Raw genomic sequence first — 26,544 nt, 5'->3', positions numbered from 1 at the left:
TTACACACATGCACACCGCTATATATTATCCATATATACAGCTAGAGTGCCACAGGCTCGTACACATGCACAACTGCAATTATATATAATGTTTGTTGAACCACACACTGTTGACATACTGTATGCTTTACAAACACACACACACAAACACACACACACACACACACAAAGTCCTGTTTTGTACATGGAAACATATTCCTGGCACTCATGGCTATCTCTACTTTATACTGTACACATACCATCAAATAGATTTTTACAATCAAATAAATGCATACAGAATCAAACAAATATTTAGAAGTAAAAGCAAAATTGAAGATAATAAAGCAACATTATCGAAGTATCAACTTTACATATACTTTTCACTTAATATTTTGTTTGGTAGTGACTTCCATGATTTTCTTTGAAAATTGGATTTTTTGATGGTGCAATCCTTTTTCTTTCAGCCTTGCTGCTATTTTGGTGTGAATGGAAGCCTTGTCTCTGACTGGCTGCTTGAACAAAATAAGTGCCTTCATGCTGTCATGATCACACAGGATTGAAATAACATTTCACTTATTCTTTTACAGTAGTTCTTTATCACTCCTTCCTCTATTTATTTGTTCTGTGCCCTTTTCTGCATTCATATCTAAACTGTTGATTTAATTGAAAGCTCTGTCTAAAGTTTGCCAGTTCCTCATGCTTAAATGTAGACAATTTGTGGTTAAAGGAATTTTTTTCCCATTGATATACCTCCCAGACTATTTGAACTATATAGAACATCAAAGAATCTCCACCCACTCAACTAGATCTACTTCTAATACCTTTGCATACCCCTGAAGATGTTTTAATCTGTTAGCAGACAGACACTATCAGAAAATTGGTAAGAAACTTTCTGCAAAATGTTCAACAACAAAAAATGGATGTTTTAGCTCCACTAAGCTGGGGGTTCTAAATTCACTAGTGCTGTAATATTGCTACCAATGTCTTATATGTGTCATTAATATTTGAGACTGAACTATGAACAAGACATTACAGAGTGAATGCAGGAATGATGTTTTCCCTGGTGAGCTTGCCAGGACCAGAAGATAGTGCCACAAAATCCCTTTTTGACAGAGACTGATAGAAAATTCTTCATCCAAAGTGCGGTGAACCTCTTGATTTCTCTAAGCAAGCGGCCAGTGGAGGCTGGTTGACTTGATATGTTCAAGGCAGGCTTTTGGATGTTGTCAAGGAATATGGGGTTAGCACAAGAAAGTTGAGCTGGGGTATAAATATCAGTCATAAATTTTTCCAATAGTAGAGCAGGCGTGTGGGGTTAAATTCAGAAATAATCATAGAGGATGTGACTGCAGGTGCTGTATATTTGAAATGGAAACACAAAGCACTGGAAGTACTCAATAGGTTAGACAGTACCTGTGGAGAATAAAACTGTTTCCAGCTGGCAGGGAGGACAATTAGTCCTCTCTGGTTATTTCATAATTTTCTGTGAAATGCTCATACATTGAGGGCACAATAAAGTACTACATAAGGTCTCTGCCTCCTAGGCTCAATAGAGACACCGTGTTCTTCGAGTCATGTGCCATCACCCTCCACCTGGCCCTCACCCACCTGGACAAAGAAGACACGTACGTTCGAATGCTGTTCATAGACTTCAGTTCAACATTCAACACAATCATTCCTCAGAAACTGATTGGAAAGCTGGGCCTACTGGGCCTGAACACCTCTGTCTGCAACTGGATCCTAGACTTCCTGACTGGGAGACCTCAGTCAGTCTGGATTGGAAGCAGCATCTCCAACACCATCACACTGAGCACGGGGGCCCCCCAGGGCTGTGTGCTCAGTCCACTGCTGTTCACTCTGCTGACCCACGACTGTGCTGCAACACACAGCTCGAACCACATCATCAAGTTCGCCAGTGACACGACCGTGGTGGGTCTCATCAGCAAGAACAATGAGTCAGCATACAGAGAGGAGGTGCAGCGGCTAATGGACTGGTGCAGAGCCAACAACCTGTCTCTGAATGTAAACAAAACAAAAGAGATGATTGTTGATTTCAGGAGGACACGGAACAACCACTCTCTGCTGAACATTGATGACTCCTCCGTAGAGATCATTAAGAGAACCAAATTTCTTGGTGTTCACCTGGCGGAGAATCTCAGCTGGTCCCTCAACACCAGCTCCATAGCAAAGAAAGCCCAGCAGCGTCTCTATTTTCTGCGAAGGCTGAGAAAAGTCCATCTCCCACCCCTCTTCCTCACCATGTTCTACAGAGGTTGTATCGAGAGCATCCTGAGCAGCTGCATCACTGCCTGGTTCGGAAATTGCACCATCTCGGATCGCAAGACCCTGCAGCAGATAGTGAGGTCAGCTGAGAAGATCATTGGGGTCTCTCTTCCCGCCATTACAGACATTTACACCACACACTACATCCGTAAAGCGAACAGCATTATGAAGGACCCCATGCACCCCTCATATAAACTCTTCTCCCTCATGTCATCTGGCAAAAGGTACCGAAGGATTCAGGCTCTCACGACCAGACTATGTAACAGTTTCTTCCCCCAAACCATCAAACTCCTCAATACCCAGAGCCTGGACTGACACCAACCTACTGCACTCTACTGTGCCTATTCTCTTGTTTATTATTTATTGTAATGCCTGCACTGTTTTGTGCACCTTATGCAGTCCTGGGGAGGTCTGTACTCTAGTGTAGTTTTTGTGTTGTTTTACGTGGTTCAGTGTGGCTTTTGTATTGTTTCATGTAGCACCATGGTCCTGAAAACTGTTGTCTCATTTTTACTGTGTACTGTACCAGCAGTTATGGTCGAAATGACACTAAAAAGAGACTTGACTTGACTTGACTTGACTTTGTGTTCATGTACTTGAGTCATGCACTTCTGAGAGTGCATCTAAACTACCTCTTCAATGCACTGTACTTTCAGGGATACTGCCTTTTGTGAAAAATGTTACATTTTTTCCTCTTAAATTAATTTTGTAAAGGACTGCATAAAACTTGCACAAGTAGAAACACAGTAGAATTACTATATCTCTTCAGAGTTGAGCACAATATTTATCTTCCAGCCAATGTTTCTTGTATATTTAATTGTTGAAAATCGCATTATTATTTCTTGGACCTGACTGTGGTCAGTAGTTATTTTGGCTTTTCTATATTATGAAAATGACTACAATTCAGAAAATTATATAATGTGCTTGCTATAGTTATAGAATGAAAGATTCACCTACAGCGTAAATCAATTGTTGTCCAGTTAGCACCACCTGCCTTTTTGCTCCCCATAGATCTGAAAGTTATTCAGTCAGGTACACTCGGTGGCCATTTTATTAGGTACAACTTTACGCCTGCTCATTAATGCAAATATCTAATCAGCCAATCATGTGGCAGGAACTCAATGCATAAAAGCATGCTGACATGTTCAAGAGGTTCAGTTGTTGTTCGGAACAAACATCAGAGTGAGGAAGAAATGTGATCTAAGTGATTTTTGACCATGGAATGATTGTTGGTGCCAGATTTTCATGCACAGCAGCTCCTAAAGTTTACAGAGAATGGTGCGATTAACAGAAAAATAAATCCGGTAGGTGGCAGTTCTCTGGCAAAAATGCCTTGTTAATGAAAGAGGTTAGAGGAGCCCAGACTGGTTAAAGGTGACAGGAAGGAGACAGTAACTCAAATAACCACGCATTACGACAGTTGAACACAGAAGAGCATCTCTGAATGCACAACATGTCAAACCTTGAAGTGGATGGGCTACAGCAGCAGAAGACCACAAGCAAACATTCAATGAGCACTTTATTAGGTACAGAAGGTGGCCAGTGTGTATATTGTAAGCCAGAGTGTATATTACAATATACAGTATACTGTAAGTACAGTGCATTTCTGATCAAGGTCACATGGTCCATTTGAATACATATGTCACTTTCCAGAGACCTTAGGTCTACATTGCCATATAACAACCCTTCCGCCAATGGAAACAATTTCTCATTTTCACAGTCAAGTCCCTTCATGGTTTGAAACATTTCTATTAAATCTCTCCTTTATGACTAATATTGGGGGGGGGGCATAGTTTTAAGGTGTTGGGAGCAAAGTACATGGGGAATAGTTTCTTTACAGAGTAGTGGGTGCATGGAATGCGGTGTTGGGGCGATGGTAGAGGCAGGTACATTAGAGACATTTAAGAGACTCCTAGAAACATGAATGGAAGAAAAATGAGGCTATGTGTAAGGGAAGGTTTAGATTGATCTTGGTGTAAGTTAAAGGGTCAGCTCAACGTTGTGGAATGAAGGGCTTGTACTAGGCTGGATTGTTATATGTTCTATGTTAACACTCTGTGCTTTGAAGTTGAGTGCAGCCTCAGAGCTCTAACGACCTGACTTTGGTTCTAACCTCTAGTCCTAGCTTTCTCTGCCTTCTCCAGTTTCTTTCTCATCCCAGAAACATGCTGTTTGGTGGGTTAACCCCGGGTGCAGGTATGGAACTGTGATGAAATTGCTAGGCACATGAAAGAGAAATAGGAAATTGAACTGAGAGCTGACACAGTCCCGACTGACCAACTGACCATCCTTTGTGTTATAATTAAATATGAGGAAGTTACAAGAATAACTTTGGCCACCCAATTTGCTTCGCAGAATTGTTTTGAGTCCCTAATACTAATCTAGTATTTAAATCTTGCTGCAGCTTTCATAGACATAAAGTACTTCAGCATTTAATATACAGATTTGTTTTTAAGAAAAGAGTTAATGTGGCACAGAAGATTTTGATCAGAGAGCAAAAAGCAATGCAAACTCTGGAGATCAGAAATAGAAATATTTGAAATATTCAGCATGTCAGATCGCATTTTGCACAGGGAAATAGAGTCAATGTTTCTGGCTGATTATTTTTGAACTAGATTTATGCTTTTCTATAGTCTAGGTATTAACAAGAAGTTGAACAAAAGGTATGCTGATTGTTACCCGTTCCTTTGAATTCTGACAGTTAAATTTTAGTGAAATATATTTTATATATGCATCAAACATCTATAAGCTATAGAATATATAAATATGTCTCAATATATCTAAAGAATATATACACACATATAATGAATGTAAGATAATTATGCTCAAACCTTGTTTATATCATCTAGTTATTCTGGCATTCTTGAATTGAAAACAATACCCTTTCCTGTAAAACCTATGTTCCAACTTGATTTTTAACAAGCCCAGCATGAAACATTATAGTCTAACGTTGAAGAAATTCAGATGGGGACACAGACTCTTCTGTATTTGTGATTCTGCTTTATTATCTGGCTTTAAGTTATTGAGTAAAATCTGAAGGCCTCCATCTAAATGGTTAACAAAAACTAACTATGGTTAATAGAAACTCAATACTTCATTAGGCATATAAAGAGTTTCAATTACTGTTGGCAGCAATGGTGGTTGAAAGGTTAATATCCTTTCACAGATGCTCCTTTAATTTAAAATAATCATTCACCCATTTATTCCAGGACAGTTAATGCATCCTAAGATAGGCCAGAAGAGGAACATTTTCTAAATGCACCACTATTACCAGAGTTAGTTATTACATCAATGACCTAACATTCATAAAACTAGTGATGCTCATCAGTGCTAACGCAATGTTCAATTACATTTGTAAATCCACAGAAAATGGAGAATTCTACACTCAGCGGTCACTTTATTAGATACACCTGTACATCTGCTTATTATCTAAATATCTGATCAGCCAATCATGTTGTAGCAACTCAATGCATAAAAGTATGCAGGCATATTTAAGAGGTTGAGTTGTTGTTCAGACCAAACATCAGAATGTGGGAAGAAATGTGATCTAAGTGATGTTGACGGCGGAATGATTGTTGGTGCCAGACAGAATGGTTTAAGTATCTTGGAAACTGCTGATCTCCTGGGATTTTCACACACTACAGTCTCTAGAGTTTACTAAAAATGATGTGGAAAACCAAAAAAAAACAAAACTTCCAGTGAATGGCAGTTCACTGGGCAAAAATGCCTTGTTAATGAAAGAGATCAGAGGAGAATGGTTAGACTGGTTCAAACTGACAGGAAGGTGACATGTACTGAATAAAGTGGCCACTGAGTATATGTACAGCATAATCTAAACACTTAGGGACTGGCTGATCAGCAGCAAAAGATTTCAGTACAATAGTGCTAAGTGATGATCATCTCCAAGAGAAAACGTAATTCAGAGACCTGACCATCAATGAGACCCTCAGCATTAACATCTCAGGGATAATAACTAATTAGAAATGCAAATGATCCCCAGCTATAAAAATACTGGGCACACTCGAGCATATGAGAAGCAGGATATCCTTTAGTTAGTGACTCACCTCTTTTTATCTGGATCTTTCCATCACATACAAAGCACAAATCAGGAGCCATCAAACTTTAACTCTGCTCTTGCCTGGATGAGAACTCAACAAGCTTGATACCAGGATAGAGCAACCTGTTTGCCTGGCACCTCAATCACACAATAAATACTTTTTCTCCACCTCCATCCGCATTGCTGCAAATTGTACTTGATTAGATTGCTCAGATACATTTCCAAAACCCACAAATTCTATCACCTAAAGGACAAGGGAAGCAGGTGAATGTGGCTTCCCTCCCAAGTCACATAAAATCCTGATTTGGAAATATATCTCCATTCCCTCTTCGTCACGCCACGGACCAAGATTGTTGGAGTATTCTGGATTGGATTCCAGAAGAACTGCACGAGTTTAAGAAAGCAACTCTATTATTAGTTTTTCAAGTGCAATTTTGGTTAGGCAATGCCAACATCTAGATACCAAAATAAATGAAGCATTCCTTTTCCAGTTTCAACATTTGAATTTAATGGCAGAATTACTTCAGGGTTTATCTTATCATACTGTTATTTAATCCAAAAACTGATGTGTTCACCCTAAAACACAATATTTAACTGTTATTAGAGGTAAAAGGCCACATTCACGTTGCCAGTTGTTGATCAATGAAACCTAAAAAAGCGAACATTCTTCATCTTTAAACTCAACTTTTTCAAATTGACAGCAGATTCATAACAATGTTGAAAAATAAAGTAAATTTTCAAACAGATCAAACGTGCTTAAAAAAATGATCACATCTGCTTTGTCTTTGGCCTTCTCTCACTATCGAGAATATCTTGCTTCTTTTCTTTGCTCTGGCTTCTGAGCTGACCAGTCAGACCAATATGGAAACCATAGTTTCCACATTCCCGCTGCTGTCTGTAAGAAGCTTGTATGCTCTCCCCATGACTATGTGGGTTTCCTCCGGGTGCTCTGGTTTCCTCCCACAGTTTAAACACATACTTGGTAGGTTAATTGTTCATTGTAGATTGTCCCATGATTCGGCTAGGGTTTAATTCGTGGGCTACTGGGCATCATGGCTCAAAGTTCCAGAAGTGCCTAAATAAACTAAATAAATAAACAAACAAACTGGGAAGGTGGTAGCAGACCAAACAGGCCAGTGGATGAGTTATGAGGTGGAGTGCTCTTACTACAGATTATGCAAGACTCTGTATGGTCCCAGGTCAGGGACTTGAGCTTTTCTCTGCTATTCCAAATATCCTTTTTCCCTTTGAATATTTATAGACCAAGGATTCCCAGGATTTAGTGAGATTTTTTTCAAGAGGCATATCGTACAGTCTTCTCTTCAGTCCATGTCATACTTTTTTTTCCCAGAGACAGAGTTTGGAATAGAGTACCTGTTTCAGGAATTTGGCATTGGGCATACAAACGAGTTGTCCTGCCCAATCTGGCTGAAATGAACTTCAATGTTCACTTCTAGACCCAGCTTCCTCAATATAGGGATGCTTGACTCTAACAGTATCTTGCTTATCATCCAGCAGTAGAAAAATTACACAATATGTTTATTATTTAAGTATTTAACAAACTTTTATTGAAAAGAAAAGCATTCACTGTAATCTGGTCCATGTGACAATAATAACCAATTCCAGTTCGAAACTGCAGTTCATGCAATCATGAGATTGATTATCACCACTCAACCTGAAATTGCCTGAATCATACTCATGACTGGGTTAGTTAGTGTCAGCGATACTAAACCAAGTGTTCCTTGTTCCTTCTTAGCTTGTAACTAATTTTGCAACCAGTTATAGCAGTACATATGAGATAGAGTTTTCCTTGAGTTTTCCTCAAAAGGCTACCTCAGCCTCCACAAGAGGACTGCCATCACATGACAACCCGATTTCCTGAAATGATTTATCACCAACCGTCCCCGAACGATTCAGTCCAGATGATACCACATTAATTGTAGCCTCATTCTGTTGATCACTGTCAGTGGATTGCGATTTAGAGAGGTTACATAAACATATTTCACTTCAGGCTTCACTTAACAACCAACAGACAGGATATATCGCCATACCATCTGTTGGTGGTGAATCAAAGCCCTGCACCCAGAGATAAAACCACAATTATTTGTAGTTATCTGTGCCATCAATTTCTTGTTGCTTATGAATCTTAGCTCTCAGTACGAAAATGGCTGGGTTGAATTTAAACAGATAATGACTGATTGCCAATTTGTACCCAGCCCATTCAAGACTGGCTATCAGCATCCATTATCCGTCACCGAAACATGAATGAAAACTGAAAAGTTTATTTCTCCAGTGGGATGTTTAATGAAGAGAAAATTGTTTTTGTCCTAAAGATCAATATTCTGAATTAATTAGCAAACAAAGCACCAAATTACTTCTCCCAGCAGTACTGAAAGTCACTGATAATCCTGTCACACTAAAGACTCATTAAAGGCACAAAAGATAAGGCATATTAAGGAATGAACTTGGTTAGGTAACACCAAACATAACATGCTGGTAGTGCTGAATACACAAAGAATTAAACATGCTCTAACCCTGCATTTCTCTTTAAACTGATCGCCACAAGGTACTTGGATATTTTCCATTGTTTTAACTCATCAAAAGCACTGAAGGCACACATTCAATGATTCAGGACCAACTTCTTCCCCTCTGCCATCTGACTTCTGAATGGACAGTGAACCCATGAACACTACCTCACTACTTTTTTGTTTCTGTTTTTTTGCACCACTTATTTAATTGAACTATTTTATATATATACTTCCTGTAATTCACAGTTTCCTTTATCTCTCTGTTATCATGTATTGCCGCCACAAAGTTAACATATTTCACAACATATGCCGGTGATACTAATCCTGTTTTTGATTCTGAGAAAAATGTTAACACTCAAACTCTACATGTATAGTGTACATCAACCAAGTTGAAAATTAAATAAAACTACGTAAATCTACTTCAGGAAATCTGAATGAGAAACTTGCTGGAAACGCTCAACAAGTTAACTGTATCTGTAGTATGACGAAGTGTTAACGCTTCGTACATGGGACGCTATCTGACTGAAAATCATGACAGCAAAGAGTAGCTAAATTAGGCCCAAGACTTATAGAAGAAAGTAACAGGCCACTTGGGCCAATTTGTTCATGCTAAGTAGCGCATATCTTACTGTATTAACCCCATCATCCAGTATTGGCTCATTACCCTCTGTGCCTAAGCAATTTGAGGGTTCATATTGCTTAAATGCTGTCCGGCAGAGTATTCTAGCTAATCGTCAGAGAAGAAAATACCCCTCACGTCCCCTATAAATCCCTTACCCCATACACTAAACGAAAGTTCACTAATTTCATCTACCTCTGATACAGTATGGGGAAATATTTCCTGCAGGCTTCCTGTCTATACCCCTCATTATTCTATATAGATTCAGATTCATTTAGTCATAGTCATAGTCATAGTCATACTTTATTGATCCCGGGGGAAATTGGTTTGCGTTACAGTTGCACCATAAGTAATAAATAGTAATAGAACCATAAATAGTTAAATAGTAATATGTAAATTATGCCAGTAAATTATGAAATAAGAATTAAGTCCAGGACCAGTCTATTGGCTCAGGGTGTCTGACCCTCCAAGGGAGGAGTTGTAAAGTTTGATGGCCACAGGCAGGAATGACTTCCTATGACGCTCTGTGTTGCATCTCAGTGGAATGAGTCTCTGGCTGAATGTACTCCTGTGCCCACCCAGTACATTATGTAGTGGATGGGAGACATTGTCCAAGCTGGCATGCAACTTAGACAGCATCCTCTTTTCAGACACCACCGTGAGAGAGTCCAGCTCCATCCCCACAACATCACTGGCCTTACGAATGAGTTTGTTGATTCTGTTGGTGTCTGCTACCCTCAGCCTGCTGCCCCAGCACACAACAGCAAACATGATAGCACTGGCCACCACAGACTCGTAGATCATCCTCAGCATCGTCCGGCAGATGTTAAAGGACCTCAGTCTCCTCAGGAAATAGAGACGGCTCTGACCGTTCTTGTAGACAGCCTCAGTGTTCTTTTACCAGTCCAGTTTATTGTCAATTCGTATCCCCAGGTATTTGTAATCCTCCACCATGTCCACACTGGCCCCTGGATGGAAACAGGGGTCACCGGTACCTTAGCTCTCCTCAGGTCTACCACCAGCTCCTTAGTCTTTTTCACATTAAGCTGAAGATAATTCTCACATGTACATCAAAGCACACAGTGAGATGTATCATTTGCCTGAACATCCAGTACAACTGAAGGGTGTACTGGAGACAGTACGACAGTTCTGGTGCCAATGTAGCGTGTCCACATTGTTCAGCAAAACAACGCAAGCAACAACAACAGCAAACAAGCCCCTTTCCCTCCCCAACACCACCCACACATACTGAGAGCATTCCACCCCCAGGACAGGATGCCTCCAGGCCTCTGACCTTCAGTCCTTGACCCCGGACTTTCAGATTCACAGACATTGGGCCTCCAACCTCCAGATCTTGTCCTGGTCTCACAGATGCAGGGTCTCTGACCTCCAGAGATGCCAGCTCAGGGGCTACAACCTTTGGGTTTCGACTTCCATATTCACTAACTTTGGTCTTTGACCTTCGTGCTTCGACCTCCAGACTCTCCAATCCTTAGGCTTCATTCTCCGGACTTTGCCACCTTCTGGGTAATGACCCCAGAAAATACCTCAATCATGTACCCTCTTAACCTTCATCACAGCCAGGAGAGCAGACTTACAGTAGATTCCTCAGTCTTTCCTCATAACTGAACCATTCCATCCCAGTGACTCTCATCTGTATCCTTTCTAGCATTATCACATCCTTCCTACACATTGCTTAGATCCAACCAAGCTTTTATAAAGTTGAAGCAAAACCTTGCTACTTCTGTAGTAAATGGCTTGACTAATGAAGTCCAGTATGCCACATGCATTCCTAATCAACTTATCTACCTGTGTTGCCTACAAAGACCTCTGGACTTGTACTCCAAGTTTCCTCTTTTCTTCACTACTCCCTAAGACCCTACCATGTCCTAGTGCTCACAAAATGCATCACCTCATATTTGTCTGGATTAAACTACATCTGCCATTTTTTAGCGTATTTCACTTTCATATTGATATCCTAAGCTTTCATATTGATAGCCTAAGATTACTTTCGACACAATCAACGGCAGCCGCAGTCTTTGTGTCATCTGAGAACTTACTGATCTCGCCTTCTCCTACCCTTTGATCGTGGCACAGCTGATAGAGTCACTGCACTGCAACTCCAGAAGCTCAGGTTCAGTCCTGACCTTGAGTGCTGTCGCTGTGGAGTTTGCAAGCCCTCTGAGTACTCCAGGTTCCTAACCCATCCTGCAGACATGCTGCTTCATTGGTTAATTGGCCTCTGCAAATTGACCCAACTGTGTATGTGATTGACGGAATCTGAAGGTTATTGACAAGAACATAGGGGGAATAAGAAAAATCAGTTTAATGTTGGAATAGCATAAAATCAGTGGCTGATACAGACTGATGGGTCGAAGGACTTAGTTCTGTGTTGTTCCTCATTGTGACATTATCCAATCCAAACAACTCTTCTGGGAATGCACCTAATTACAGTCAATCTGCTCTGGTTTAATTCACTACTCTCATTGAACTCATTGATTTGGTAACAGTGTGGATCTGGTATTCATCGAAGTGACACAGTAAGATTGAAACAAACCTGCTGCTGATAGACCTTGTTATGTTTTCCAGCAGAACCCTTTTTTTAAAAAACGGTATCCCACAGGGAGCTAACTGGTGTAAGAGTGGGCATCTCGCCCACCTGTTGCTGTTCGTGTCCAGCTCATCCACTTTACATTGATACAAGAGACTACAGATGTAGGAGTCTGGAGCAGTGCACAAAGAACTGGAGGAACTCAGCAGATCAGGCAGCATCTCTGGTGGGAAGTTGAAAGATGACATTTCAGGTACTTCATCTGGACTGGATTTATTTATTGAGATACAGCTTCCAGCCCTTTGAGCCCAGCATTCCCCAATTTAATCCTAGCCTAATCACAGGACAATTTACAATGACCAATTAACCTGCCAACTGGTACGTCTTTAGACTGTGGAGAAAACTGGAGCACCCGAAGGGAACCCATGAGAACGTACAAGCTCCTTACAGGTAGCTTATAGGAATTGAACCTGGGTCACTGGTACTATAAAGCATTGTGCTAACCACTACACTACTGTGCCACACCATGGTACTGCATGAAGGGTCTTTGACCCAAAATGCTGACTGTCCATTTCCTTCCAGAGATGCTGGCTAACCTGTTGGGTTCCTCCTGTGCTTTATGCGTTGCTTAATTTGATACATATTGGGTTACTTGTAAGCTTCGGTATATTGATGGTGGTGGGAGAGTAGTGTAGCAACAATTGAAGAGCCCAGACCTGAGTACTATGCCATTGGCAAGGGAACTTGGGGGGAGTGGGGGATGGGAAAGCAAAATGAGTGCTTAGGCTTCATTTCCTCCTGAAGAACTCTAAAAGCACAGGAGAAAGAGTTAGTAAGTCCAGTAGACAGAACAGTTGGGTAAATGTGGGATTGAGTTTAAGAGCCAAGAAGTAATGTTGCAGCTATAAAGGACCCTGGTCAAACCCCACTTGGAGTACTGTGTTCAATTCTGGTCGCCTCACTATAGGAAGGATGTGGAAACCATAGAAAGGGTGCAGAGGAGATTTACAAGGATGTTGCCTGGATTGGGGAGCATGCCTTACTAAAATAGGTTGAGTGAACTTGGCCTTTTCTCCTTGGAGCGACAGAGGATGAGAGGTGACCTGATAGAGGTGTGTAAGACGATGAGAGGCATTGATCGTGTGGATAGTCAGAGGCTTTTCCCCAGGGCTGAAATGGCTAGCATGAGAGGGCATAGTTTTAAGGTGCTTGGAAGTAGGTACAGAGGGGTAGTGTTTTTACGCAGGGAGTGGTGAGTGCGTGGAATGGGCTGCTGGCGATGGTGGCGGAGACGGAAACGAAAGGGTCTTTTAAGAGACTCCTGGATGGCTACATGGAGCTTAGAAAAATAGAGGGCTATGGGTAAAGCCTAGGTAGTTCTAAGGTAGGGACATGTTCGGCACAGCTTGGTGGGTCGAAGGGCCTGTACTGTGATGTATGTTTTCTTTCTACGTTTTCTATGTCCATGAAGAGAATCTTAATGTGAGGAGAAGAACAAGTAAGAAGTTTGACGCAAAGCTTTAATTAGCATATGGGACAATAATACTGTTGCCATCACAAAGGCATGGTTGAAAGGTAGGCAGTACCGTACTAGTAATATCATGGTCATAGTCATAGTCATACTTTATTGATCCCGGGGGAAATTGGTTCTCGTTACAGTTGCACCATAAATAATAATTAGTAATAAAACTATAAATAGTTAAATAGTAATATGTAAATTATGCCAGGAAATAAGTCCAGGACCAGCCTATTGGCTCAGGGTGTCTGACCCTCCAAGGGAGGAGTTGTAAAGTTTGATGGCCACAGGCAGGAATGACTTCCTATGACGCTCTGTGCTGCATCTCGGTGGAATGAGTCTCTGGCTGAATGTACTCCTGTGCCCAACCAGTACATTATGTAGTGGATGGGAAACATTGACCAAGATGGCATGCAACTTGGACAGCATCCCTTTTCAGACACCACCGTCAGAGAGTCCAGTTCCATCCCCACAACATCACTGGCCTTACGAATGAGTTTGTTGATTCTGTTGGTGTCTGCTACCCTCAGCTTGCTGCCCCAGCACACAACAGCAAACATGATAGCACTGGCCACCACAGACTCATAGATCATCCTCAGCATCGTCCAGCAGATGTTAAAGGACCTCAGTCTCCTCAGGAAATAGAGACGGCTCTGGCCCTTCTTGTAGACAGCCTCAGTGTTCTTTGACCAGTCCAGTTTATTGTCAATTCGTATCCCCAGGTATTTGTAATCCTCCACCATGTCCACACTGACCCCCTGGATGGAAACAGGGGTCACCGGTACCTTAGCTCTCCTCAGGTCTACCACCAGCTCCTTAGTCTTTTTCACATTAAGCTGCAGATAATTCTGCTCATACCATGTGACAAAGTTTCCTACCGTGGCCCTGTACTCAGCCTCACCTCCCTTGCTGATGCATCCAACTATGGCAGAGTCATCCGAAAACTTCTGAAGATGACAAGACTCTGTGCAGTAGTTGAAGTCCGAGGTGTAAATGGTGAAGAGAAAGGGAGACAAGACAGTCCCCTGTGGAGCCCCAGTGTATCGCAGGGTACAGAATTTTCTGGTGAGACAGGGTGGGGTGAGGGCAGTAAAAGAGGAGATGGCATTGCCCTGCTAGTGAAGCAATGCAATATTCAGTATGGAAGGAGGATATCCCAGAATGAAGTCGTATGTGTAGAGACTAAGAACAAAAACATTGTTGCTGGGTATGTATTACAGACCACTTGTTAGTCAACTGGAGATAGAGGAACAGATATGCAGGCAGGTCACAGAGGTGTGATAAAAGAATATACAAGACAATAAATTTTTTTGGAAGTGTTGCTTCCTCAGAAATTTCTCTTGTTTATGTTAGACTGCTCGAAGCCGAACACAAATATAATTTCAGACTATTTGTATCGTGTAGGAATATGGAGAACCAAGAAATTAACTTTCATTGAATATAACGCATTTAATTGCATAACGGTGCTGAGGCTTTGCAATAGTTCAATGAAGCTAAAAATGTTTTGTTGATGATTTTCATTTACACTCGGTTTCTGAGGCTTCTTGCTTAAGAGTCCAACAATAATCAGCCAGTATTGATGGATTCCAGTTGCCCTGATATTGTTTCTCCATGACCGCAATGTCCTGGTAAAAGCTTTCACCATGCTTGTCACCAACAGTGCCAAGATTTGCAGGGAAGAACTCTAAGTAGGAAGGTAGAAAATGAATCTTTAGTGACATATTGCACTTCATGGTTCTGTATGCTTGAAGCAAGTTATCAACCAGCTGCATGTAGTTTGGTTTTAAACGCAAGCAACAGGAATTCTGCAGATGCTGGAAATTCAAGCAACACACATCAAAGTTGCTGGTGAACGCAGCAGGCCAGGCAGCACCTCTAGGAAGAGGTACAGTCGACGTTTCAGGCCGAGACCCTTCGTCAGGACTAACTGAAGGAAGAGTGAGTAAGGGATTTGAAAGCTGGAGGGGGAGGGGAGAGGCAAAATGATAGGAGAAGACAGGAGGGGGAGGGATAGAGCCGAGAGCTGGACAGGTGATAGGCAAAAGGGGATACGAGAGGATCATGGGACAGGAGGTCCGGGAAGAAAGACAAGGGGGGGGGTGACCCAGAGGATGGGCAAGAGGTATATTCAGAGGGACAGAGGGAGAAAAAGGAGAGTGAGAGAAAGAATGTGTGCATTCTTTCTCTCACTCTCACACATTCTTTCTCTCACTCTCCTTTTTCTCCCTCTGCAAAATTGTTGTTTACCTTATTGTACCTAAAGTGACACATTTTCTACTTTGTAGGACAGTGGAAAGGATTGTAGGTGGATGTGTACAACAAGGTCCATTCTTAGGTGTGTTAGGAATCTGCACCACACAATGGGATAAGCTTTCTCATGAGCATTTGATTGGAAAAGATTAATCTGCTGATTTTCCTGTCCCATACCTCCTGTATTACATTGCTGACCTCTGCCTTCTATCTGGGCATTATCTCTGCTCCACAAATCCAACTGTGCAGGTATCAGTGGCACTCTTGGCAGGTCAACTGCTTCAGTCATTAAGAGTAAAAGTGCTGCAACGTTTGGTGATTTGAAGATTAGTGTCAGCGAGATTCCACAGGGCTCACCACTGGGTCCTTTACCTTTTGGTGTTTCTACTAAAGACTTAGACTTTAATGTAGGAGCATGATAAAGAAGTTTGCAGATGATTCAAGGATTTGGCACATAGTTGATGCTTAGGAGGAAAACTTTCAACTTCAGGAAGAGATGGATCAGAGATAAAACTTAACCTTGTGAAATATTGCACTTGGAAAGATGCTAAAATGTATGGAAATATACAGCGAATAGAGGGATCCTGAGAAGCATGGTTGGAGAGAACTATTGGAGGGTACATCCACAAGATCATCCTAAAGGGAGCAGGAAAGGCAGGTAAGATTAAAAAAAAATATATGGGATGCTTAGGTCCCCTCTAAAGCTTTTACTCATTTCACAACCACGGACTCTGCCGTGGGGTCCGCATACCCTTGTAGGCAGGCTACTGAATGGAGTCAGCAATAGTCAGCATACTAGTGAGTATGCATTTTCAAGCAATTAATGTTTAATTGTAGTGGTATTTAATTCCATTCCTCTCATTCTAGCCTTGTGGAATCTTGAACAAATGCACAGCGACAAAAATGTTCCCTGCTTACTTTTGTTCCGGGAAGGAAGACAACATTTAGAATGACGCTGTAAAGAGCAGTATTTAGTTAGAATTAGGTTACTGCTTCTGAACTACAGCATCTGCATTAGCATTCAGTTTGAGAGTTTTAGTTAATAGCCCTGTTGGCCTGCTATTTATTGTTTTTCCTTTAATTCTGCACAGTTCTTACTAAAAGTCAGTTCATCCACTTCAGTCAGTCAGTCACTCTCTCTCTCTCTCTCTCCCCCTCTCTCTCTCTCCCTCTCTCTCCCTCTCTCTCCCTCCCTCCCTCCCTCTCCCTCCCTCTCTCTCTTTCTCTTCGCTCTCTCCCTTCTCCCTCTTTCTTCCCCCCCCCCCACTTGGGCCATCATCACACTTCCTTTTCAGGAAGACTCAACCACAAAAATGGACTCAGCTGAAAGAGAACAGCTGACCATAGTCCTGACATTCATTGGTCAGATAGTAGAGAAGTTACAGTCAATGGAGGCTACATTGGCAGAGGTGACTTAAGCAATGCGACAGCTACTCACAGAATGACAGGCCCAGCCCAAACTCATGCTCATGAATGATAAACGAAAATCAGTAGGGATTAGGTTGCCAGAAGTGTCTCACGCAGTGAGACAATTACTTTCAGAGTGACAAGCCCAGTCCAAGCAGGAAGAACAGGTGTCAGCCCTTGCAACGTTTAGTTCAGCAACTCACCAGACAGCCAGAGTCAAGTGGCAGCGATTACAGCTCTCAGGACTGCAGTTCAGCAGATGACTACTGGCAACCAGAATCAGATGGCAGCTATTACTACTCTTGCTGCCACAATTCAGCAGCCTTCAGCCAGGTCATCATTCTCAGCATCTCCCACACACTCCTCTTGAACAATCTCATCAGCCTCGGCCACTAATGCCTCAGCTCCCTTGACTGGACCAGAACCAAATAGTTCTCCTCCATGCAAGAATTTTATTACCCAGTGTGAGCTGACTTTCCAAGCCCAGAGAGGTCAGTTCAGCAATGATGTTGGGAGCCAAGAACTTCAGGATGTCAAGGAAGCCCTATAAATATGGTAACATTGGTTGAAGGGGGTAGAGCATCCTTTTCTGGAATGGACAGACTGCAAGAACCTCTTCAGCATCTGGGATGCCAAGAGAGTCAACTCCCGTCAAGCCCAATTGGCTCTCTTCTTCGCCTGATTTAATTTCACCCTCATCAAGAATACCAAGGTCGAAGTTCTGTCCCAGTAGTTTGATGTCTCTGAGATCAGCACCAATCCTTTCTTGTACTTGAACTGCTGCTCCAGGTGAGGACTGTCCTACTGTCAGATCCAGGCCCAGGTGGGGTTCTTCCAATGGAATGTTTCCCTGTCACTGGGCACCCCAGTGTGTTGGAGAGGAGTCATACTTCCTGTTAGGCTGGGCATCTTGGAAATTCAATGAACCCTGAAGTTCATAAGGTGATGATCTTAGTGCCCTTATGTCCCAGCATGTCCACAACTTCATCCCTGTCTGTCCCACTTGTGTCCAGGACCAGACATCATGTCTGTGCCCTTTGGTCTGCTCTGTCCCCTACTTGTGCATCACCGCCCCTGGCCCCACCTCTCGGTGGATTTCATCACCGGTCTGCCCCCATTCTGGTGGGCAGACAACCATTCTGGTGGTTATGGACCAGTTTTCCAAGACTGCCCACTCCATTGCTCTCCTCAAGTTCCCGTTGGCTCATGAGATTGCCACCCTCATGAATCAGCATATACCCAGGCCACATAGCTTCCCTCAGAGCATACTGTCTGATCAAAGACCACAGTTCACATTTTGTTTTTGAAAGGCTTTTTGGTCTCCTTTAGGGGCTACAGCCAGCTTCTCCTCATGTTTCCACCTCCAATCTGAGACAGTGAATCAGGAGCTGGGGACTACCCTGTGCTGCCTTGTCTCTTCCAACCCTTGACCTAGAGCTCCCAACAGGTTTGGGCAGAGATTGCCCACAGCAACCACCAGTCATCCTGCACTGGCATGTGTGCCTTTGAAGGCCATAATGGATTCCAGCCAACACCCTTCCTTGATCAAGACATTGATGTGGAAGTTCCTGCTGTTGAACAGTTGGTCAAATGCTACATGCACACATGGAGGTGAGCCAGGGTTTCTCTGCTGTGCGCTCAGAAACAATAGTTCCGGCAGCCTGATCAGCTCAGCCGACAAGTGTAGTCTCTCAAGCCAGGGGAGAAAGTTTGGCTGCTGTCTAAAGATCTTCCTTTGCAAGTTGAGAGCTGCAATTTGGCTCCACACTATGTGGGACCATTCATAATGGAGAAGGCTATCAACGAAGTCCAAAATAGATTTCGCCTACCATTATTGCTGAAGATTCACCCAGAGTTCCATGTTTCCTAGCTCAAGCCAATCATTTCCTTCCCCCTCTTGTTCCAGTCACCAATCTCCATCCTCCTCCTCCCCGCTTGGTGGATGGATCCCTGATCTATTCTGTGCGGCACCTCCTGGCATCTCACTTGGTATGGGACAGGGTCCACTATCTCGTGGATTGGGAGGGGTATGGCCCTGAGGAATGTTCATGGGTACTGGACCATGAACAAGTCTCTTCCAGGGGCACAAGTCTCTGGTACCTTGGGAGCTGTGCCTAGGGAAGGGAGTCCTGTCACAACCATAGACTCTGCGGTAGGGTCTGGGCATGCTGCTGAACAGGTTTGGCAATCCTGCTTGTGAGTATGCATGTTCCAGCCAACTAGTGTTTCATTGTGGTGGTACTTAACTCTCTTCCCTCGTTCGAGTCTTATTGAGCCTTGACCAAAAGCACGACAATGTCAAAGCTCCCTGCTTATCTTTGTCTTTGTTCCAGGAAAGAAGACTACCCTTTAGACTGACACTGTAAAGGAGTGGTATTTATTTAGTGTTAAGTTACTCCTTCTGAGCTGCAGTGTTTGTGTCAGCTTTCAGTTTCACCACACATTTATTGGGATTAAAATCCATCTGCCACTGCTTGTCCGATTTACCAGCTGATTAATGTTGTTCTATGGTCTAAGACTACCTTCCTCACTCCCAATAACACCATGTTGTGCACGACCCACCTCCATTTAGTTCCCAATGGTAACTTTAATCTTCTGGTTATCATTGTGGACTTCAGGCATGCCAGGACTCACACTCACGTCCCCATCTACATCAACGGAGCTGTAGTGGAGCATGTATCAAGCTTCAAATTCCTTGGTGTCCACATTTCCGAGGATCTCACCTGGTCCCTGAACTCCTCCATCCTGATCAAAAAGATGCAACAGTGCCTTTATTTCCTGCGGAGCATCAAGAAAGCTCACCTCTGTCCCAGGATACTGATGGACTTTTACCGCTGTGCCATTGAGAGCATACTCACCAACTGCATCACAGTGTGGTATGGCAATTGTCCCGTATCGGACAGCAAAGCACTCCAGCGTGTGGTGAAAACTGCCCAGCGGATTATCGGCACCCAATTGCCCACCATTGAGAACATCTACCATAACCGCTGCCTGGGCAGGGTGAAAAGCATTATCAGGGATGCATCTCACCCTAACCATGGATATTTTACTCTCCTCCCATCCGGTAGGCGCTACAGGAGCCTCCGCTCCCTCACCAGCAGGCACAGAAAGAGCTTCTTCCATGAGGCTGTAACACTGCTGAACCTCTCATCACAGCGCTAAGCAGTATTGCATCCGTATTGTACTGTCTCAGTACTTTTATATTTGTGTGCTGTAGCACTTTTTGAATTTGCAGTTATTTTGTAAATAACACTATTTTTTGCATTTCTGGTCAGATGCTAAATGCATTTCATTGGCTTTGTATCTGTACTCGGCACAATGACAATAACGTTGAATCTAATCTACTAATCATCCAGCTCCTACTACGCTTTATCATACGCGGTCCAAATGAAGTGCAGCACAAGATCAAGGAACAGCACATTACATCTGTTACATCTCAAGATGAATTCAGCGTTTCCAAGTGATCAGCCGTTTCAGTCCAGTATTTCATTATTCAGTTTTTAGGGTTTTTTTCCTCCCTCTTCTCTGGGAATTTCAGGTTGCATGCATCGCCTCCCATTTACTCTTCCCCTCTGACATATGTTTTGTTATTCACTAGCCTTGAGGAGAGTTCCATCACATTTTCCTGATCTCTGCCCTAATTCAGATCTTCTCCTGGGTTCTCTTTGCTGGTCCACTGTTTCTACAACTTAAGGATTATTTTCATCCTAATATACCCTTCTCTGAGGTGTTATAGACCTGAAACATTCACTCAGTTTCTCTCTCCACAGATGCTGCTTTGTCCCATGAGCATTTTCAGCATTTTCTGTTTTAATTTCAGATTTCCACATCTGCAGTCCATGTGTTATATAGAACATAGAACACAGAAATTTACAGCCCATTACTAGCCCTTCGGCCCACAATGTTGTGCCGACCATGTAACCTACTCTAGAGACTTCCTAGAATTTCCCTAGTGCATTGCCCTCTATTTCTGCAAGCTCCATGTACCTATCTAAGAGGCTCTTAAAAGACCCTATTGTATCCGCTTCCACCACCACCACTGGCAGTGCATTCCACACACCCACCACTCTCTGCATGAAAAACTTACCCCTGACATTCCCTCAGTACCTAAAAGCTATGTCCCCTCGTGTTAGCCATATCAGCCCCGGGGAAAAGCTTCTGGCTATCCACATGATCAATGCCCCTCATCATCTTATACACCTTTATCAGGTCACCTCTCATCCTCCGTTACTCCAAGGAGAAAAGGCTAAGTTCACTCAACCTATTCTCATGAGTTACGCCCTCCAATCCAGGCAACATCATTGTAAAACTTCTCTGCACTCTCTCTATAGTATAGTTAAGAAGATAAAAGAATTCAGAAGGAAAAGGTAGACGTTATATTCTCATTGTTTATTAATTTATAGGGGTTCAACATAAAGCCATCAAATTTTCAGATTAAAAAAGATAGATGAATCTAGGGAGAAAACACTTCAAAACAATGTGGAACAATCATAGACACTCAGCTTGATACTGCCAAAAAGGAAAAACAAAAGAAAATCTGGCATGTCCCGATTGATTCTCACCAATTTAATAGATGCACCATAGAAGGCATCCTCTGTAGATTCATTACAGCCGGGAGTGGCAAATAGTCTGCTCAAGACCACAACAAACAGCTCACAGAAGCCAGCCTTCCCTCCATGGACTCTACATTTCTCATTGCCTTGGAAAAGCAATCAACATAATTAAAGACCCTTCTCATCCCTCTGATTCCCTCTTCTCTCGCCTCCTATCTGGCAGAAGATACAAGAGCATGAAAGCATGTACCAGCAGGCTCAAAGACAGCTTCTATCCCACTGTTACAAATTACAAAATAGGCCTTTTGTGTGATAAGATGGACCCTTGACCTCACCATCCATCTTGTCATGGCTCTGCATCTTAATGTCTACCTGCACTGCACTTACTCTGTATCTCCAACGCAATATTCTGCATTCTGTTATTGCTTTTCCCTTGTGCGTGTGACAATAATAAACCAATTGCCAATTGCTAAGACAATAGAAGAATCCAGAAGGAAAAGGTCAACTTTGATAACTGATGCTGAACAGGAGGAAAGTTATTGCCCACTAGTAGTGTACGCTTTGATCAGTCAATTGAAGTCAGTGACCCCAGTGAATCTGAATGGGCAGCATGGTACTGTGGTAAAGCACAGCGCTTTACAAGACAGGTGACTCGAATTCAATTCCCACCACTACCTGTAAGGAGTTTGTACATTCTCCCTGTGACCACATGGGTTTCCTCCAGTTGCCTAGTTTCCTCCCACAGTCCAAAGACATACCGGTTAGTAGGTTGATTGGTCATTGTAATTTGTCCCATAAGTAGGCTGAGATTAAATTGGGAGATTGTTAGATGGCGTGGCTCAAATGGCCAGAAGGGCCTATTCTGTGCTGAAAGTCAATAAATAAAAATAAATACTGTAAGCGTCTGATATTCAAACACAAAGGTTTTTAACACCCCCCCCCACCCCCCCCCCCACCCATCCCTGCACCACCCTGCCTCCAAATAATTTTGTTGGTTCAGTATTCTGGAGAAGCAATAACGGAAGTTGGCAGAAGTTTGAACATACTGAGTAAAAGGGTAGAGTACAAATTGAACAAACCAAATTTTAAATGGGATTTTATTTATATATTCTTGGGAAGTGGCTTGCAAGGCACAGATATTTATTGTGTATCCCTACTTGCCTGCGAGCTTAGTGACTTGGCTGGCCATTTCAGAAGGTAATTAAGAGTTAAACATATTGATGGAAGCAGAGTCAGTTGTGGGCCAGCTTTCCTTCCCTGAAGGTTATTAGTGAACCAGATGGCTTTTTACAACAATCTGGTATTTGCATGGTTACTATTACTGATACAATCTTTTTGTTAGAGAAAAAAAACACCAGATTTCTTTAATTTAAATTCCCCAGCTGTCCCGTTGGGATTTGAACTCATGTCCTTGGATCAATGGTCTAGGTTGTTAGATGCTCATCCAGCAACTTAACCACTATGTGACCAGACTCCTTCTCCCTTTAATTACTCAATTTGATGACAAAAATACAGTAAATAAACTATCTACTGCTTTGAAGTAAGTTTATTAAGAAATAAAATCGGTAAATACAAGATTAAAACAGAGTTTATATCAATATAGTTCCTTCATCCAAATAGATTATATCTCCTCTTCTCTGTAACGATTACACTTTGTATTGCATTCTGTTATTGTTTTACCTTGTACTACATCAGTCTTCTCCAAGGGTCGTAGTGGAGAGGCTTGTGGGTTCCGGAGATCCGGAGAGTGACACCATCCAGAGTTTAGCCATCTGGTGCTTATCTCCTGATAGGGTCACCCATGGCAGCAAAGTCAAGTGGGGGGGGGCTCCTGACAAAGAGCAGACCACCATTCAAGACCTCAGCAGTGGAGCTGGCGGAGGATGATGGCACATCACAATGGCAGTGAAGGCGGAGGAAGGCTGCAGCAGTGAGAGATCCCCTGTCACCCGGCAGTCCACGCCACTGGACACTGACACCGATCTGTCAAGGACCACGTGGTGGCTGCTTGTGCATCAGCCAGCCCACGGTAAACAAAGTCACACACGCCGTTCTTCGTGAAGGGAATCCAGCCTAACATCACGGAGAATATGTGGCTCCTAGATCTGCCTCTACAGCCACAGGAAGACCCACCAATAGACAACCCCCAAGGAGGACATCAGACTGGACTCGAGTGATCACACTACAACTTCCTCAGTGTACTACGTAATGATTTCATCTGGGTGAACAGTATGCAGGACAGATTTTTCATTGCACCTTGATACAAGTGACAATAGTAAACCAATTCCAATTCTAGCTCCAGTTCAGACTACCAAATGTGTAACACTTATCTAATATCTAATTTGAGTATTGAAATAGTTAATGGATTTGGCCCCAAATGTGTTGGTCTGACGCAAATGAGAGTGGGTTTCAAGTATTATGGGTTCGTTTGCAGAACGATTGTCACTGAACGAGTAAAGCTAGGTCTGTGATTGGTGTTTCACACTCCACAATTTAAACTCCCATTACTTAAGCTGGAGAAAATAAGTTATAGAACATTTTTTTTAAAAAAGTTATTTATCTGTATGAGCACTGAATAATCTACTAGCTGGTTATTTAAAAATCCAATTGACAATCAATGTCAGAACGATCCTACAATCCTATGATTGAGTATGGATAAAAAGGCCCACATAGATATAAGTGAAATGCAGGGAAATGGGGATAGGTCAAATAGACACCTTGGATGGTGTCGCTGAGTTGGGCCAAAGAGCCTGTTTCTATCCAGTATAACTCTATGAATCTATGACTCCAAACACAGCAAAGTGACTGGTTTTTACCTGCTTTTGAAACTGGCCCAGAGATGTATACAGTTCCATTCAATTAAGTGTACTACCCCTTTGATGAATGATTAATAACAAAAAAAATACAATGCTATTTGTATAAAGAAATGCGTCTTGATATTGCCCCTGAATGGGCATGCTAGATTTAAGGTTGAAGACCATTTGTGTTTATTTTGGACTTCCCAGTAGAGGAAGTAGCGTCTATTCATACACAATCCAATAATTGTAAAATACATCCATAAGCCGTTCATAAGTAGAAAGAATTTTTTCTATATCAACAAAAGGCAGGCTTTAGTGAGATCATAAAATTTCACCACATGAAACGCTAGTCTTTCACCCACTGTAAAATTCGCCTTTAAGCAATTGACTCATTTTCCTGTAAGTTGCAAATGATCTCCATGGTACGCCTTTGGAGTATAATGAAACTAAAGAACAAATATAGCAGCTCTCTGCAGTGTTGGGTTCACACAGTTTGATGGAAAGCTTTACGTGAAAAATGAATGCCTTGCCTCCCTGTATGCTGAACGGTTGTCATATATCTGAGGTGTGTGATTGACTTCCTAAAGAGAAAACCCACGTGGGGACAAAATGTGTTTCTCGGTTAAAGTTTTCTTTAAAATGGTTTAAGAAGACCGTGGTTCAAGGAGATGGTGTAGAGGAAGGAGTATGGAGATTGAAGAGGGTTGGAGAGCTGGAGGAGATTATGGAGATTGGGATGCTGAAACAGTTGCTAAAATGTGGATAAGAATACTTGGGCACTAATTAATTGGGAGTTTGCGCATATCAGCAAGCAGAGGAGTGATGTCTGAGTGGAACGATTTCATTTGGAATATAGAAAGTAGAGTTTTGAATGGAGAAGGAGGGAGTATTAGAATAGTTATGTCTAGAGTGGCATAGCAGCTGAACTGAAGTAATTGTCTCGCAGACACGAGGAAATCTGCAGATGCTGGAAATTCAAGCAACACACATCAAAGTTGCTGGTGAACACAGGAGGCCAGGCAGCATCTCGAGGAAGAGGTACGGTCGACGTACAGAGTAATAAGAGTCTAATAACATAGAAACAGGCCCTTCGGCCCACCATGCCCGTGCCATCCATTGCAACCATCCACACTAATCCATTGACCCACTAGATCTGTAGCCTTACATTTCAAATACTTGACTAGATGTTTCTTAGGTATAGAACTTTATTTTGGCATAAAATGTCCAAGAAGTCACAGACTTAATGTTGGTACATCCACACAGTCTAAATCTCATGTCAGGCTCAAACATGATACCAAGATTTAAGCATCCGAGCGCAGGCAGTTGCAAAAGAAAGAGATGAAGGCAACGACTAGGGAGTAGACATAAGAAATTAAGAGCAACACACACAAAGTGCTGGAGGAATTCAGCGTGTCAGGCAGCATCCACGGACAGTTTTGGCCCGAAACATCGACTATTTATTCACTTCTAAGGATGCTGCCTGACATGAGTTCCTCCAGCATTTTGTGTGTGTTGACTAGGGAGTAGAGACAGAAGTGGCTGCAGGTGCTGGAACCTGGAATCTGCTGATGGAACAAACAGTCTGCCAAAGGAACTCAATGACTCACACAGCATTTCTGGAAGGAAATTAATTGTTGATAGTTTGGATTGAAACACTGCATTTAGAACTCAGGGCATTTAGAGTAGAGTTTGAGAAAGGGATGGAAGGCAGAGGCCTTGTCCTTCACAATCAAAGGAACTTTTTGTGCATCCTCAAACAAGCATTCCAATGACAGTCACCTGATCTCCAGATTAAATACAGCACAAGCCAAAACCAGAATGCGTAGCCTTTCCACTGACTTCATTTTATCTGGTGTTCTCTTTTTTGCACCCTGTATTACTGTGCTGTCATCACAATCATCATAACATCCCAGATACTTGGCTCCTGCAGAGCAAGCTGCCCTCTAAATTTCATTAATCTCTCTCATACTTTCTGGAGCTTACATCTGGAATTCCAAACATCA

Source organism: Mobula hypostoma, chromosome 4 (assembly GCF_963921235.1).
Source record: "Mobula hypostoma chromosome 4, sMobHyp1.1, whole genome shotgun sequence".
NCBI lineage: Eukaryota > Metazoa > Chordata > Chondrichthyes > Myliobatiformes > Myliobatidae > Mobula > Mobula hypostoma.
This window is presented reverse-complemented; position numbering follows the sequence as displayed.